Genomic DNA, 18,029 nt, shown 5'->3' on the forward strand with positions numbered 1-18,029 from the left:
ATAAGTATATATATAACATGTATATAAAAAAAAAATTGCACCGACACTATGCTGACACAACACCGGATATACACAAAACTATGAAGAAAAACAAATAAATTTTATTTAAAAATCGAAAATTACAGTTAAGAAAATGCGCTATGAAAATCATGTAAAAGAAAAAAATAATTGAAAATTTTCCGCAAGAATCCAGTTTTGTTTTTTTTTGTCGCACGTATGCAAAGTATACTTGTAAATGATTTCAATATTGCAACAATCGACAGGGTGTGTACTTGAAGTAGGAGAATATAAATTGCATGTGGCAGAAATTGTGTTTGAAAACGGAAGTAATGAATATAGAAAAGTTTTGAATACTAAAGGGTCGCCCAGCAGAACTACATTTAAGATCTAACAGAACTATAAAATTTATTGGAAATATTTTTACTTTAATTTTCTCAATTACATTTCCAATTTTCCAAAAACCAATTTATAACTCAATTTGGAAATTCTCGCAATTCGTAAAAATTCCTAAAAATTAATTTACTGTTATTATGCTTCTTACAATCACGGCAGTAATATTCAATGGCAGAACACCATGTATGTACGTAAATTCTGCATAACATAAATTGTGTACAGGATTTTTGTCGCAATATTTCAAATGTAAAGAAAAGACAAATATATTTTTTTATTTTTCTTATTTTATTTGATTATTTAATTATTAGTTAAAATGAAATTTGCAAATGAATTTTAAATATTTTTTCATTAATTTACTGCACGCAATTCTTATTAATATATTATTTATCATATCTATAATTATGTATAAGTGAATTGGTAATAATTTCCGGATGAAAAATTAAAAAGAAATGGAAATTTCACTTTTTATAGAGAAATTTAAAACTACATCTACTTATATATTGTCGGAGATTTTTATGGAAAGCCATTTAAAAAAAAAAAACCTAAAAGTTAAAAAAATAATTATCGACCCAGTTTTTTGACTATGGTAGTTTTTGTATGGCTGTGATTACAAAAAAAATTGCATTTCTTTAAGATTTTCCTCTTTTTTTTAGAAAAACATAAGAATCAGAATTTCTTGTACAAGTAGTTGCCTTACATCTACAACGTAATCTGAAAACATCATAGTCCTTGCCCTCAATTGGAAATTGGAATCAGTTCAAAGTTATATAAAGACCTTCTAGTATAGCTTTATTCAATCATTTTAATAATGCAGATTCTTTAATATTTTCTAATGGAGTTTAAAAATATGGAGCAAAAGGATATTTCAAGGTAAATTTTTGGAGTCTCAAATTACAAACTTGTTGTTCATACCCTTAAAATTTTAATTCGAACAAATACCTTAAAACGCTAACTTTCAATTACTTAAATTCTCAAAAGAGCTCTGTTTTATTTTCTATACTCGTTTGTTCTTGTTTTTTGAGGGCTTTAATTAACCTATTAAATTGTTAAACTATTTAAGTGTTAAAATTTGTAATTTAAATTTTATGACAATTTTAGCTTTGCCAGTAAGGCTAAAACTCCACATGTTCAAACACAGAAATTATAAAAACTTACATAGATATTCCAAATTTAGTTTCTAGATTTCAAAATACTTTTTTCTACAAATCGTAAATTAAATTAAAGTTTTAATAAAATTCAATGTTGCATATTGTATAATAAATTTTCCTCAAGGACAAGTCTTACTACATAGGTATAAAATTTTCTTATGGTGCATACTCACAAATGTAGTGCACGAATATAGATGGATATAGAGTACCTTCATCGTGAAACAAAATAAAAAAAAAAGGACAAAAAAAATTAAAAAAATTATAATTTATTATGCAGCAGAAACCTCCAAGCATGAAATCGACGCCGGCTCTAAATATTTCCTTTTATAAGAAAAACATAATACTATATTAGGAAATTTTTTACAATGTGACAACATTGTTGTGAAAAACAACTAGATTATGATAACATTTCGTATATTGAAAAAGTAACTATATTATTGGCAAATCAATTAAATTTAGAAAATGAGAAAAAGAAAATTAAATTATGGTGGTCCCTTAACATTGAGGGGTTCTTTCTTACATATAGAGTACAACCAAATTTACTTGGTGCATATGAGTGAAACGTGTACGAAAACATAATGCGCTCATTTATTTTTTTTTCTTTTATGTTATGCTTATATTTTTTTACTATTTAACATTAATATAAAATACAAGAGGACAATTTTTTTAACAGTTGATCTATGACAGAAGGTGGTATTTTTTCTGTTATCAAATATAAACATGTTCTAGTATAGACGTACTAGAAATACAATGTACAAAATGTGTAGAAATGTCTTTTTCATGTGTTCTATAAGCATATTATACAATATAATATGGTAAGAACATAATGGTATATAAATTGTTGCAAGTCTAAAAGTTAAATTTTTCCAATTCCAATGCGAAATGGTATGACTGCACGGCAATATCTATGTAGCTTAATTTTTGTAAGGTAAAACTTGTATACTTTTCATAAAAATAACATTATTTCAAAAAATGCTTTGTTATTGTGATAGAAAATAGATACCCCACTTTCATATAACCTACCGTGCAAAATTTTATCAATTATTCGAGCTTGGAACTGAAAATGAGTTGAAAATAACAAAAACGGTTCATGACCTAAATAAAATATTATATTAAACAAATACCAATCGCTTTATACTGGACAAACACCACCAAATTTTTGGGCTTTGAACTAAAATCGAAAGTTCAAATTTAGTAAGAATCTACATATTTTACTTATATATTACGTCTATGATCAACATTGTTGAATTGTCAAACTAAAAAAGTAATATTTTTTCCCAAAATCGGCTTTTTTAGAGTTGGAACCGTTTATTCATTGTAATGTGAATTGTATAACATTAGAACGACAAAACAAGATGAAGCACTTCCAGATTTTTTTTCCAGGTGATCAAATAGAAATGACAAAATCGTTTTTAATTGATCTGAAAAATTTTTAAGGTTATAAAAATATTTTTTAGTTTTTTCTTAGATCTTTGTAAGTTTATTAAATGTTTTCGCGGAAAAACTGTGTGTGTTATAGGATTTTTTAACAAAAAAAAGCAATGATGCTTGAGGAAAAGGTGGTTGATGAAATTGATCACATCCATAGTCAGAAGGCAAAGCACAGGTAAACTTTTTCACCAAAGTATGCAATTTATTTTCTTTTTTTTTGTTTATTTTTTTATCTTACTATTTTAATAACCTTAAAGAACTAGTGTTGTTGAATTAACAAGAATTTTGCAAAATATTTGTTTGTGGATAAAAGTTTTAGAACATTACAATTTAAATTACATGAAGATTTCTAGAACGTGGTGAACATTATCATTTTTAACTTAAAATCTTGTACATTGCAAATGACTAAAAATTCTTTTAGATTCTTTTAAAATTATAACATTTATTAGGGCTTATTTTTTATAAAAATCTTGATATCCTATAATTATTTGGTATAACTAAATTCTTTCTTTCAGATTGTTAATGATATTTGCGTGATAATTTCATGTAATTTTTTCTGCAACATTGTTGCTTAACAATATTATAAAATCAGTAAACTTGAAAAATTTTACTTTTCAGGTGTATACAAACAAACAAATATTTACAAATATTTGTTAACGTTGAAAATATTAACATTGCAGTAATCAAAAACAAAACAAAAATAATTAAATAAGTTTGAAAAACCAGAGAACTTGATTAAAATTTTTGAGGGAAAATGAAGGAATCGATTAAAAGTGAATTGAATGAATGTTAATCACATTTAGAAGAAAACAAATAGGAGTTATCAATAGATTAACCCTTTTTGGGTAATATTGCCAAACCTAATGCAAGAATTCAACCTATGCTTGCACAACCTATGCTTGCACAATTCTATTCCAATATTACTTTATAATTGTAATTATAACTCAGAAAACTAAAGCTTCACTAGTTCAAATATGTCCAAAAGTTGCTATGTAGAGAAACTCAAACTAGAGCAACATGTTATAGTCCAAAATGCAAACTTGTCCTAATAAAAGTAAGAACGGATTCAGAATTCACATTACCATTTTAAATTTTCTTTCACATCAATTTTTATTACACTTTTTGCATCAAACATTACGTGCCACTCCTTAGACCTTTTTAAATTAAGGTATACCATTTAATGTAAACAAATAAATCGTTTAAATCTTCACATTAAGATTACTCGAAATATATATATATATATTTTGTTTTCTTTAATTCATGTTTATATAAAGACCAATCATCTAAGAGAAGATTTATATTTTTAAAATTGTAAAACGATGTCATAGTATTCATTTAATTACAACATTGTTGCAAAATTTTATTTTTAATTAAAAAGACAGAAGAAGAAAAGCAGAAGAGTAGCAACAACAACATTTTATTATTGAGACTTTATTTGAATTCAAGTTTCTTTTATGACTAAATTTGTCAAGATTTTCAATGGACTAATGGTGATTATTACATTTTTTTTTTCCTTACTTTTTTTTATTTTTAAAATCCGTAAATTGCTTTCGTTTAAATGAAGGTAAGCTGATAATGTGTTTCTTATGAAATTTATTGTTATCAGTTCTCTAATGGTTCAACATGTCCATAAGTATAATGACATCAGAAAGTAACATGAGAGTATTAAATAAATTGATAAGAAAGGTGTTCAAATAATTGTAAAATTTAAATCTAAAAAAAAAATATAAAATTCTTGTAATTGATTGAATTAGCAGTTGGAAACAATTGGAAATATTTTCAGTACATCATAAATATTTGCTTGCTAGATTGTTTTCTAGTAAACTCTCAATTACACAAAAATTACCTTAAATTAAATTCTGGTGAAAAAGAAAGTTTGATATTTAAAAAAGCTTATTTAAATTCTACATTTTGTTATTAACTTGTGTAACATTACAAGCACTTTGACACTTTTAATTGGAAAAAATTTTTATATCATCCAAATTCACGTTGAATAAAATCACAATTTCTAGAGGTTAATCAGAAATTCTAAAACGATTTTGTTGCAGCTTGCAGTGTTCCAAAATTCAACGGAAGATTTTCGTTGTGACAATTGTTTTTAGTTTTCTATAAAGTTAATATTGTAAATTTTTACTCAATTTTCCAACCCATAATAATTAGACTTTCAAGAAACGAAGACATGAAGACATGAATATGAATAAATCAATACTTGACATTAAAATCAAATAATTGTCAAATTTTTGACAATTTAGAAACTTTTATAAAAACTCTTTCAATTTACAAAATGAATAAAATTTCATGCAAACCTTCTTCTAAAGTCAAATTTGAATAAAATCAAATTTAAATCACATTTAATATCTTAATAACAGATTATAAATCTAATAAAAAAGTAATAACAAATATGACAAATAATTTATAAATTATTTCCTACCCCCAAGTTATTTAAATCAATTTAATATAACATTAACGATTTCTACCAGAAAAATAATAAAATATTTAAAAATTAATAATTAATTATCATATTTAATGAAATCATAAAAATCCACCCATAAAAATATTGATTTAATCTTTAAACTGCACACTGCACAATTTCACATATTCTGACAAAAAAAAAATGCTCGAAACCATACTAAAATAAAAAAAAAAATTTTTAATACCAATAATTGATGTTTTCATATATGGTAAAACGATATGGGAAAAATACAAGAAAACAAAAAAAAACAAGAAAATCATTTAGACAATTTTCATAAATTTTCCAATCTACATAAAATTCGACATTTTTTTTTCCTGTTTTCTTTTTAAATTGTTTGTAATTTAACCGACCGACCAACCACCATTTCTACTATGGTATGTGATACTCAGGCGATATTTTTTTTTATTTCTTGATTTCTATAACTTCCTCAACCTTTTACTTCTCTTCAATTCAGGTGAATCTTATAATGCATACATACCATCCATTCTCTTTTCATATATGTAACGAATTCACATATACGGATTAAAAAGCAAAGAAAAAACCATTTCCAATGTGTTTCGACATTTCCTTATTTTTATTATGATTTCAAATTTTAACTGGTTAATAACTACTGTTGTAACTAGTTTCTTTTTTCTTTAATATATTATGCATTTAAAAAAAAAAAAAAATTCAGAAAATAATAAAAAAAAAATTTTATTTTTTCCTTACAATATTTTCATTTCTACTGACTACTTACTTATTTTATATTTGAATGTCATTTGAATGTGAAATTTTTATCTGTGTCAAATGGAAATTTTCTTTCAATTTCTATACTTGCGCTTACGGAAGCTGTAACAACTCTCGTGTATGACGTTTTCAATTTTTTTTTTTTCGAATTTTTTTTTTTTAATTTTTTATTTGGTGCAACTATAGCAATAATATCGTATGGTATATTAACATATATGTATGTGGGAATGTTTATTGTTAATTCAATATTCATCTTTAAGATCCGCTTATCACAATTTCAATAGTAAGTATGAGCTTAAAATTTTAACTCATCTATTTTAAAATTATTAGTATTTTAAAATTTTGATTAAATTACCCCACTTGGCACTACATGGCTCTCTTCTTGACTTTAGAGCCATGTTTCGGTATCATAAATCATTGAATTAATTAGGCGGCCAATTGTTCTACCGTCATTCTTCTTTATTTTCTATTAGTTAAAGTTACCGATATTTTATTATTGCCTCATTATTCCATGTTTTGATTATATGGCAGTTAATTTAGTATTAATTTTTTAATTTATAATATTTGATAATAGGCTTTATTAAGTTTATCTTTGCGGACAATGTGCGATTGTTAGGTCTTTTCCAATATAACACGAAATTTATTACAAAATGATGATAATCTCTTAACGGCAAACCAAAATATAAACGTCAACTCAGTAGAAGTTTATTATGTGAAAAATCGCCTTTTCTTCACAAAACTGTGAAAATCGTTTCAACAATAACTTATAATTGGACCTTAAATATTCCACTATGAAAACAAATATAGGATTAAATTTTAAACCGAGTATTAGTAGGGGATAATAATTGATATAGATTAAATTTTTCAACTTGTTACTTTTTAAAGTTCTAAAATACTCGTATTTTGTTTTTTTTTCCAAGTAAAAATTAAATTTCTTTTAGAATGAATAATTAACAAATATCTTAATATTAAATTATTCTGGTTGCATATTGATTTTTTTTTCATTATCTTTAATCTTACAACCTACACAATCACACTATTATTTTATAAGAAAAAAAAAACTTAAATGCCGCATGTTCTTATATAAAAGTTAACATTAAAATATGCAATAAAAACAAACTACTAACATTACTTCTAATTTTTAATATACTGTTCTGCATAAGGTTACCATCCCATATAGAGATAGGAGTAAGTATTTTACCATAGAAATAATTTATATTTTAATGATGGCCAACACATCCATACAATAAATACACAAATAATATAAAATATTTATACCTATAATAGGTTGTAACTTGTTTGTTTGTTATCTTAATTTCTTAACATAAGTTTGTATATTATTCTGGAATTACTTGCATACATATTTACATATATATATATACTCATACCTAAAACTTTATATTTTTCTATTACAGTTATATTAATGAGATTCAATAAAAAATATTTACCATAAGTGTGAAAGATATAAGGAAATGCCGCATACATATCCGAGATTATCGATTTTATATATACACAAAATAAGAAAACAAATTATTTAGACATAAACACCTTTGTGTATAATGTTGAGAACAACATAATGTAAAGAACACCTCTTTTTCTATATAGCCCCCATTTCTGTATTATTATTATTCGTTTGTGTATTACAATATTCATATAATATGCAAAAAAATGCGGAAAATTTATAGAGAAATTGTTGGTAGAAGTCCTTTTATAAAAAAAATAATACTTTATAAATATTTTCACTTACCTTGTTAGTTTTTATCTATATTATATGATTTCTGATTTTTTTAAAATCCAGTTTTATTATACACGCTATCATATGACAATTTTATGCATATTTTCTATTCGATTTTGCTTATATACTTTTTAATTTTTATCAATAGATGTCATAGGTAAACATTAATTTTGATTAGGCGATAATCTGTAAAAAAAAATAAAAGAAAGAAAATAATTATTTATACACATGTGTATGATAAATAAATTAACAAATTAAAATTATGTATGATTGTTAAAGAATTAATAATGAGAATGATTCGAAATTTGTAGGTGCGCTTACAATAAATTTGTAATCAAATTTTAATTTTGTAAAGAAATTTTAACTTAGGAGCTGAGTAAGATTAACAACTTTCTAGGAGAATATACAATAACAATAAGACAAACATACTTTACAGATAAAAGGGTAATTGAAAGAGGCACCTGTATAGTGTACATTTTTCTCGGCAGATGGCTTAACATAATCCTCATATTTTCGGTATAGCTAGTTTTTATTCCGTGTATACCAGAGTTTTTACATAAACGAATATTCATTTACAAATTTCTCCGAAATATTCCCGATTTGTTTGGATTTTTGAAGAATTATATTTCCTTAAATTAATTGCAAACATCCATTGTTTTAGTAATACGATACAGTAGAAACCTGCTCTAGTGAACGCCCGACTTTATGAACTTCTCAGTCGAGTGAACACAAAAATTTTAGCATTGACTGCCTTACACTGTGAACAAAAATTTTTATAAGTGCCCAGTATAGTGAACAAATTTTACAAAACTGTTTTTTTTTTTATATTATTCTTTTTATTTTTCTCATTGTAACGGGATTTTTCAAGTTGAATTACAAAAGAGAGCATTATTTTGTTTATTTAACATATAAGTCATACGTTGTGTTAGGTAATGGCATTCAATTAAAGTGTAATTTCGATAAAATAAAAGTGTTCAAATTTTTTTTAAAATGCCGAAAACAAATATTAAAAGAAAACATTTGAATTTAAATGAAAATATTAAAATTATAAAATCTTTAGAGTCAGGAGTAAGTGTTACAACATCATCTAAGAAATTTGGTATAGCTAAATCAACCGTGTGCGCGATTAATAGCAGAAAAATGAAGTTAAAGAGCCAAAATCGGTTACTAATTTAACTGAAAATGTGATAGAAACAGTTGAAGCAAAAATTTCTGATTATGGAGCCCTTGAAACGCTAAATAAGACTATACAATGGGCTGCAGACAACGATATCTTGTTAACCGATCAAGTCACACTTAGAAATATAAGAGAAAATATTGTTTTAAAAATTTCAAATAAAAAAAAAATTTAAAAAAAAGTAACTGAATACTTTTCGACTTAATAAAGCTTTAAAAACTACTTTTTAGTTTAATTTATTTGACATTTAATACAGTGAACAGGTTCAATAGAACGAACAGCCTGTGTTTTTATTATGTTCACTCGAGCAGATTTCTACTGTATATGATTTTCAAAGACTATATCCATTATATATATGCCGATATTTCTAACAAAAAATATCGAAAATTGTTGTCGTTTAAAAATATTTTGGACATTTTGTCGTGCACGAATTTATCTAATATACGGTATTAACTATGTATATTTACTATTAATAAGGCAATTTAAAAATGAAAATATTTTCCTAAAATATGATTTTTTCCTGCATATTTACAACTTTATCATTGACTTAACTTATATATTAGTCTTTATCAATTACCATTAAATTAAATCAATGAATTTCTATTATAAACATAATAAGATTATGATTACGTGATTACATTAAAAATGTTATACAACGTTGTCTTAAAAAAAGTAAAAATTTTTCTTCTCTAATTTCTTTTACATATTAATTTTCCATTTAACAAGAAACAACTTTCATCATTTAAAATCCAAATTAATAACGTGAAAAATTACAATACCGAATCAGTTAATTTTAATTAAATTCCTCAGTCGTATCAAATTAATCAATTACCATCTTTGATCTCATTAATTTTTATTTAATATAATTTTAATTTAATATATATATAATGGTTACGAAAACACTAAGGAAATTTTTTCATTTGGTGCGGTTTACCCCCTCCCCTGTTAAATAAAACTTTTAATAATATTTTTATTTTCAAACTATGAAGTCCAATTTTGTCCCGCTCTACATATAAAAATTAATTACAATGTTAATAACTCATTATGTTATACATATAACAATATTTTTTTATTAATTTAATTTAATTGATTTTATTTATGTGTAATAATTATGTCAAATTGAAATAGACCGGCAAAACTTATGATTCAATCACGTAATAATGAACGATTCACTTTTCAGTTGTATACAAAAAATAGAATCAAGTTTAGTTACACTAAACTAATTACTATTTATAACAGTTAAAAAACATTATTATACTCTATTATAACATTTTATATAACACGTACATATAAAATGTGAGTGAAATGTTAAAAAGTGCATTGATGTGGAAAGAATGCAATTTTCATTTAAAAAACAAAAAAAAAATTAATTATGCATTATTTTTTTTTTCTTTTTTATTCCTCTTTTTTATTACGGCCGCACAAAAGAAAAATAATAATATTTGAATTAATAATGTGTAATATTTTTAATGCTTGTGTATGTGTTTGTAATGCCAATAATATTGTGTACACAAAATATACAAAAGTACAAAAAAATTTTTAATTTGTTACCATTTGAACAGACACAAGCAAACCGTTCATTCTGCATATATACTTACATAATAATATCCGTGTTTCATAATATCAAAGCTATTGTGTAACAATTAATAGAGTTAGGAGTTGATTTGTATAATGGAGGATAGATACAATAAAAAATATTTCACATGTAAATTGCATATTTTATAAAAAAAATTCAGTTATTTTGTTTTGATTTATTACAGTGTTTTAATATTATTAATGTTAAAAAGGTGATATGCACAAATCCCATAAGAAATATCTTTCCGTATGATTTGAAAATTTCGTGATGATATCAAATAAGAACTCATATTCATATACAGATATTAGTTCTATAAATAATCTTACATTATTATATGCATTAAATCTAACAGAAGCTGACAATTTTTATTCTTAAATTTTAAGATTACAGGAATATTTCATACCAAGAATGATGAACGATATCGAACATGTTGTTACATACAGCTCATGTTTGATTATAAACTATTAGTTGTAATGTATAAATGCAGTAGGTTGCTTATCTTAATAAAAATATCAATTAGCATTCCGAAATTGTAAAATTTGCAAATTTTCCGAGAGACTTATAACTTATAATTTTGTTTAAATCAATTATTATTATTCTAATTAATGATTATTGCATTAAGAAATTATTATACCCGTACGAACGTATGTTCGAAGGGTATACTAAATTTGCCTTACCGTTTGTAACGCTAAGAAATAACGGTGTTAGATATAGACTCAAGTGTATGTTTTTGATCAGCGTCAAATTCTGAGTTGATTTAGCTTTGTCTGTCCGTCCGTCCGTCCGTCCGTCCGTCCGTCCGTCCGAACGATAACTCAAAAACTAATTGAGCTAAGTTCACCAAATTTTCACAAATGATTTATTGTAGTAAGTGCCAGAACCTTATTTAAATTGGACATGATCGGGGTACCGGTTCGGGTAGCTGCCATACAACTTCAAAATTTATTTGGCCATATCTCAGAAACTATAAAAGTTATGGTATTGAAATTTCACACAAACGAATATATTAGTAGGGCCAATATGCCATATAAAAGTCGTTGAAATTACTTGGCTCCTTCTGGTACGTGCCATACAACTTCAAAAATTATTTGGCTATATTTCAGAAACTATTAAAGCTATGGTATTGAAATTTCATAAAAACGAATATATTAATAGGGCCAATGTGTCACATAAAAGTAGTTGAAATTACTTGGCTCCTTCTGGTACCTGCCATACAACTTCAAAAGTTATTTGACTATATTTCAGAAACTATTAAAGCTATGGTATTGAAATTTCACACAAGTGAATATATTAGTAGGGCCAATGTGTCTCATAAAAGTCGTTGAAATTACTTGGCTCCTTCTGGTACCTGCCATACAACTTCAAAAGTTATTTGACTATATCAAAACTATAAAAACTATAAAAGCTGTGATATTGAGATTTCACACAAGTGAATATATTAGTAGGGCCGATGTGCTTGATAAAATTCGCTAAAATTTCTTGGCTCTTTCTGGTAGCTGCCATACAACATCAATAGTAGTTTGGCACAACCAGTATTTTGAATAACACATAGTACTGAAATTTTGCATAAATTAATATGGTAATACGGCAACTTAAAGTCATAGTCTGACCCATAGTTAGTTATGGCACATTAGTTATTTGCACATAGGATAACAAATTCGTACGGGTATCACAGAGTTGACAAGGTCAACTCTATTTTTTTTCTCGTTTTTCTTTTATTGTTACATAATATGTTTTATTGTAATCAAAATAAGACACAAGAATTCTACAATTTCTAAAAAATTTTACTTATTTTTCATTTCGTAATTCATGTAGAATATCTTTTGAAAATTAAAATAAATATCTTATGTTAGCTATGATTAAAAAAGTTCTTATGCAGAAAAATTCTAATATTTTATTCATGTCATGCAAAATGTTAAATTTCTATTGTATAACAGAAATACAATGAGAAAATTTTTAAAACAAAAAAATAGAAAAGAATTTTATATTAAAAATTTACTGTTTCTTTTTGATTTAGTGTACTTTTCAGAATTTAAATTATAAAAATTATTTATAATTAGAAAAGTATTATATTTTACAGCAAAACCAAAACACAAAAAAAACAATTGTGAGAATTTCCATAAACATCATTTTTGACATTAGAATTTCTAAAATATGTCAAAATTCTGTCAACAAACCTTTTAATTTATTACGTTTTTTAAAGAACTGCCACGGCAAAATGTGAGAAAAAACACGTTTATCAAAATATTTGGCATTTAAATCACATTTTGAAGGCATAAATTATTACGATAAACCATTTGACATTCGTAGCATCTTTTTGACACTCGTAACAAAAACTTGCACTTGTAATATAAGAATTCATTGTAATTTCCACAAGCTAATGTTCGTTTAATTTTTAATTCAATTCATCTGGTACATTAATCAACTTTAGAACACAATTTTCGTAGTTACGTTAAAAAATTCTAGTCAACTTTAATAGAAAAATTATAATATATTTGAGGTAAACTGTTTATTTTAGTATTTTAAGTATGTTAACGTATGATTATTTATAGCTTTAACGCTCTAAAAATTCATTACTAATCAATCCGAATGAGTTCAAACTATTATTGAAAATATTTTTAACAAATGAACCACAACTTGAACTTATGAATAAATTGTATTGAATGAATCATTATTGTTATTTTTTTAACATTTTTATTTACGTCAAAAACTTTATTGTAAAAATAATGCAACATTTTTCAATTAAAATTTGTGCTATACATATACAATACATATAACAGTATAATAAATAGTTAAATTTAGGGCACCAATATATACTTTTATAATTACAAAATTAAAGTATTTTATTAAAAATATAACATTAAATCTCATGATTTGAAATTGAACCTAAATACCCCTTGCTGATGGAAATATTGTAACATTTGATTCAAATTAAATTTACTAAATCTCAATTATTTAAACGAGAATTAAAAGTTGTTGCGTTGGGTGTGATATCGGCTTTATGTATAAGTGTTATACCCTATACATATATTTCATGTTATCGTTTTCGTCTTTGCTCCGAAAAAGTTAAGAATATTAAAGAAAAGACAGCAAAATAAACTTTTTTTCGTAGTTTGGTTAAAGATTGATGCGGGGATCTAGTAATATAAAATATTTTAACGGAACAAGTTCTGGTTCATAAGTTCCGAGAAAAACGTCTCCAGCAGCCAATGTGCGCCCATGACCTTATGATTTCCGTAGGAAAGCTAAATGAAATTTATTGAATAATGAATTTTAGATAGTATCGCCTACTTATACAACAAATTTAATTTGGAGTAGGTCATATGTTTTTGGTTTTATAAACTACATACTTACAAAACTATTGATATATCTTTTGCTTACGAATATAGGGTATTTCTAACAAATCAACATTGTAAACACAATAATCGCAATATTGAGAAATCTACCTAGAAGAAAAACTCATTAAATATCAACTTATCATTATGAGGCCAGAAATAAGAAGAAAATATAAAAAATTTGTTATACAAAATTAAGAAAAAAAAACGTAGCTTGATAGTCTTTCGTTTCAACTATTCTTCTATCTCTTTCTAACTATAGCACTAGCCCAATTTTATTATTATTAAGTTATTTTGCCATATTTTATTAAAGATCAATTCATCTTTTCTTTCAGCAGGCAATAAATTAAAAGAAATCAGTTGGAAATCTTCAATAATAGAAATAGAACGAGCTTAAAATTTAAACAGTTACAAAATTACAGATGAAAAAGTTAAAAAAAAAAACAACAAATCAAAAATTTTTTTCTTTTGTTTTCTAATTTTTATATTTCTTTTTCTTTCATTTTAGTTTTTGATTCTTTTACAAGGTTGACCTAAATTTTGGGTCAGAAAATGAAAAAGCAAAAAAAAAAGTTATAAATAATTTTAAGAAAAGCCAGCCACCATCATCGTTGTTATTTTCATCGTTGTCATCATCATCACAGGCGCACACCGCACAGGCAATCGGTAGTTTTATGTTACCGCCGCGACGTGGTGCACCGCAGTTTATTATTTTATATTTTTAAAATAATTAAAATAGATAATAAAATGAAAGCTGGAAATGAAATGAAAATATGTACGAAATGTACAATAAAGGTAAAGCCCAATTATAAAAATTTAAAAAAAAATTTCTGCATTAAAAAAAAACAAAAAGGAAAAAGGAACAGAACAAGTTAGAAATAAATTAAAGGTTTTTAAAAATGCACATTTTTACATTGTTTTATTACTTTTCCAAATACAATAGGCTTAACCAATGGGACATGTGGGAGACTAAGGTGACGCCAATTATAATACTAAAAGGGAAGTCCACTAAAAAAATTTAGTAAATTTTTAAATCTCCTACGAGACTATTGAATCCAGTACTTTCTTGATGAGCCATCCACATTATACTAAAGACAATCGATAATGGGATTTGTAAGAAAATATTTGCCAGTGCGTACATAAATTGTTCATGCAGTGTGATAATAGAAATATATCAAGGAATAATAGTGTTATAAACCTATTAACAACTTTCACGTCAGACAATAGTAGTAGAACATTTTATTCTATATTTCGAAAACCATTCACAATTTCGCAATTTACTTACAGTCCTCTGTTGAAAATCACAACTTTCTGTTAATATGATCAGCTCCACGGATACCATAGAGTAGAGGCACTATTAGAGCAAATTAGAAGGACAACTTTAAGTAATTAAGTGTGTAATATTTTTCTTAAATTTGCAGTACTGTTAAGTGACAATCTTAAGAAAATCTTTTTTTTTTTAATTTCCAATGATTTAAAAAATTTTCATTCACACTTGCGATAAAAGCACTTCAATGCTTTCATAATGAAGGGCTATTCAAGTTTTTTAATTTTTTTTTTATGATTGTTCATAATTTTATTTTTAAGATGATCATTAAAAAAGATAATCAATCTACTGTAATTTACATTTATTTTTTGGTTTTTCTTTTCGTTTTTTAAAAAAATAGGTGATAATTAAACTGGTAATGATTGTAATAATTTATCTGTAATTACAGCAATGTGATTTGATTAAGATTAAAATAATTTATTTTAATTAAATAATTAATTATTGTTGTTGAAATTTTATCATTTCCATAAATATTTTAATTTTTTTTTAAATTTAAATTTTTTAATTATGAAAACTCAAAATTTTCTTTAATTTCCAGAAAAATCTCAAGAAATTTATTTAAATTCAAAATAAATGTAGTTTCTGTTTGAAGTGATCGAAATTATTCCAGAAAGAGCTAAAACCGATTAGTATAATTTAGTTTTCAAGAATTTGACATTTAAGTATTTCATATAAAAATATTCAGACATTTATTGGCATATATGTGCGTAATAATTTCTATCAATTATCGAATATGTAATCCTTTATATGTTGGTGTAGTTGTATTCGAAAAGGCTTAGATTTTTATATATACTCTTAAATGGAACGCAGCTGTTCATTTTCATAATTTTATTTTCCATAACTTTTTCCCTTCTTAGATAGATTATGCAATTTATCAACCATATAAATCTACATTAATCCAGATTAGCCATATGCATAAAATTTAATTCCGAAAATGGCCACTCAATTTTAATTCAAAATGGCAATTATTTATGAGCAATATGAAATGGAAATAATCTTAATTTTTAAAAAAGAGAATTTCTTTTTTAAATTGCAATAAAACTAAGCAATATAGATAAAAATATTTTGATTAAATTTTTTTGATATTTTCAATTTAATATTATAAAATCATCTTCAAATTTATGTAAGATTCCAAAATTCAAAATGGTAATCTAAATTATAATAAAAACAAAATTTTAACTAAATACGGAAATTTTTTCTAAAATTATCAAAATCAAAAAAGAAAAATGAAAACAATAAATATTGTTTGATTATTTGAAAAAAAAAATTTAAACTATAAATTTATTATAGAATTAATCTTTTCTTTTATTTGTTGCTTCTTGAACTTTTTGACAGCCTAATAAAAAAAAACATCGCTATATAAAAAAAAGACAAGTTAACGAAAATAAAATTTACATTTTCATAACAATTCCCTGTCATTATCACTGTCACCCACGATGTCATTAATGTCAAAAATATTTTATTTTAACATTCATGTTCAATAAAATATAAATTTTTTCTTAATTAAAATTAATATTTTTTTTTGGTGTTTTCTAAAGAAGTATATAGAAATCAATGTTAATTAAATTAAAAGGGCTGTAAATCATAAAAGATCACACAGTCAGAATGATTTTCTATGATCTGTTAAAGCAATAATAGAAGTGATCAATAATTACTTAATAGTTTTCTTTAGTTTTCCTGCATTTCTAGTATTTAATATTTACAGCAATTTTAATAGAAATTAATCTTTTGAAAACTAGAGTGCCTTAAAAACCATTACTTTTAGAATATTTAAGACTTACTATTAGAATACTAAATCAATTCTGATTCCATTTCCTTAAAATAAAATATCAATGGTGTCTAAAAATATAATTTTCTATACATATGTATGTACATAACAGAAAAAAGTAATAATAAAAATATTTGTTATTTTTGTGTAATCATTAAGTTTGACAGATAAAATTCATGGATGACTTCACATATTGCACTTTTAATACAAAAAATTAATTAGCGTACAGGAATTTTTACAAAATGCAAAAAATTTTAAAAAACTTATCTTTATTCAAATATTACCGAAAATTAAGTGAATAACAAACATTTGTTAATAAAAAAAAAATATAAAACAAATTTTTTTATTAAAAAATAATATAATTTTAATCTTTATAACAAAAAAAAAAATGCTTTTGGTATCTTAATTGAATAACCCTTTTTTAACATGCGTGTATTTATAACCAATTAATTATTTAAATAATAAAAAAAAACAATAATAAAAGAAAAATGTTTTTCTTTTTCATTCAAAAATTTTTTTTTTAAATCAATAGAATTAATAATAATCAAAGCCCAAACATACATACACAAATAAACTTAATCAAAGTAACAAAAAAAAAATTAAAAATACCGCCATGCTGCTGCCGCCGCACGCTGATAAAAGTTCAATAAAATTGAATTAAAAATCACAATAAAAATATCAATTGGTGGTCGATCACCTCCCATGTATTTCTACAACCAAAATAAGAAAAAAAAAGAAAAACAAATTTTTTTTTATGCTTTTAATTTTTGTTTAATTTTTGTAACTTTTTCAAAGAAAATTTTTATTATCATTTAAAAAAAAAAAAACAAGAAATTTTTTACATTAATTCTCACCTTAGTCGAAAAATTGTCATTTAAATTTTATTTATTTTTTTTTTATTTTCATTAACATAAAATGCATTTAACCGTGATAAAAAATT

General features: G+C 24.5%; 1 protein-coding gene across 1 annotated transcript in view; it reads right to left on the reverse strand.

Annotated features, from left to right (window-relative positions):
- Positions 1-8,051, reverse strand: part of LOC129613229 (putative mediator of RNA polymerase II transcription subunit 26) — a 90,195-nt gene extending 82,144 nt beyond the window's left edge. Inside the window, exon 1 of the mRNA XM_055527213.1 lies at positions 7,919-8,051. The gene's annotated coding sequence lies outside the window, so the exon portion shown is untranslated. The remainder of the gene's footprint in view (positions 1-7,918) is intronic.
- Positions 8,052-18,029: the final 9,978 nt, after the last annotated feature.

Source organism: Condylostylus longicornis, unplaced genomic scaffold (genome assembly GCF_029603195.1).
Source record: "Condylostylus longicornis isolate FDR11 unplaced genomic scaffold, ASM2960319v2 ptg000081l, whole genome shotgun sequence".
NCBI classification, from domain to species: domain Eukaryota; kingdom Metazoa; phylum Arthropoda; class Insecta; order Diptera; family Dolichopodidae; genus Condylostylus; species Condylostylus longicornis.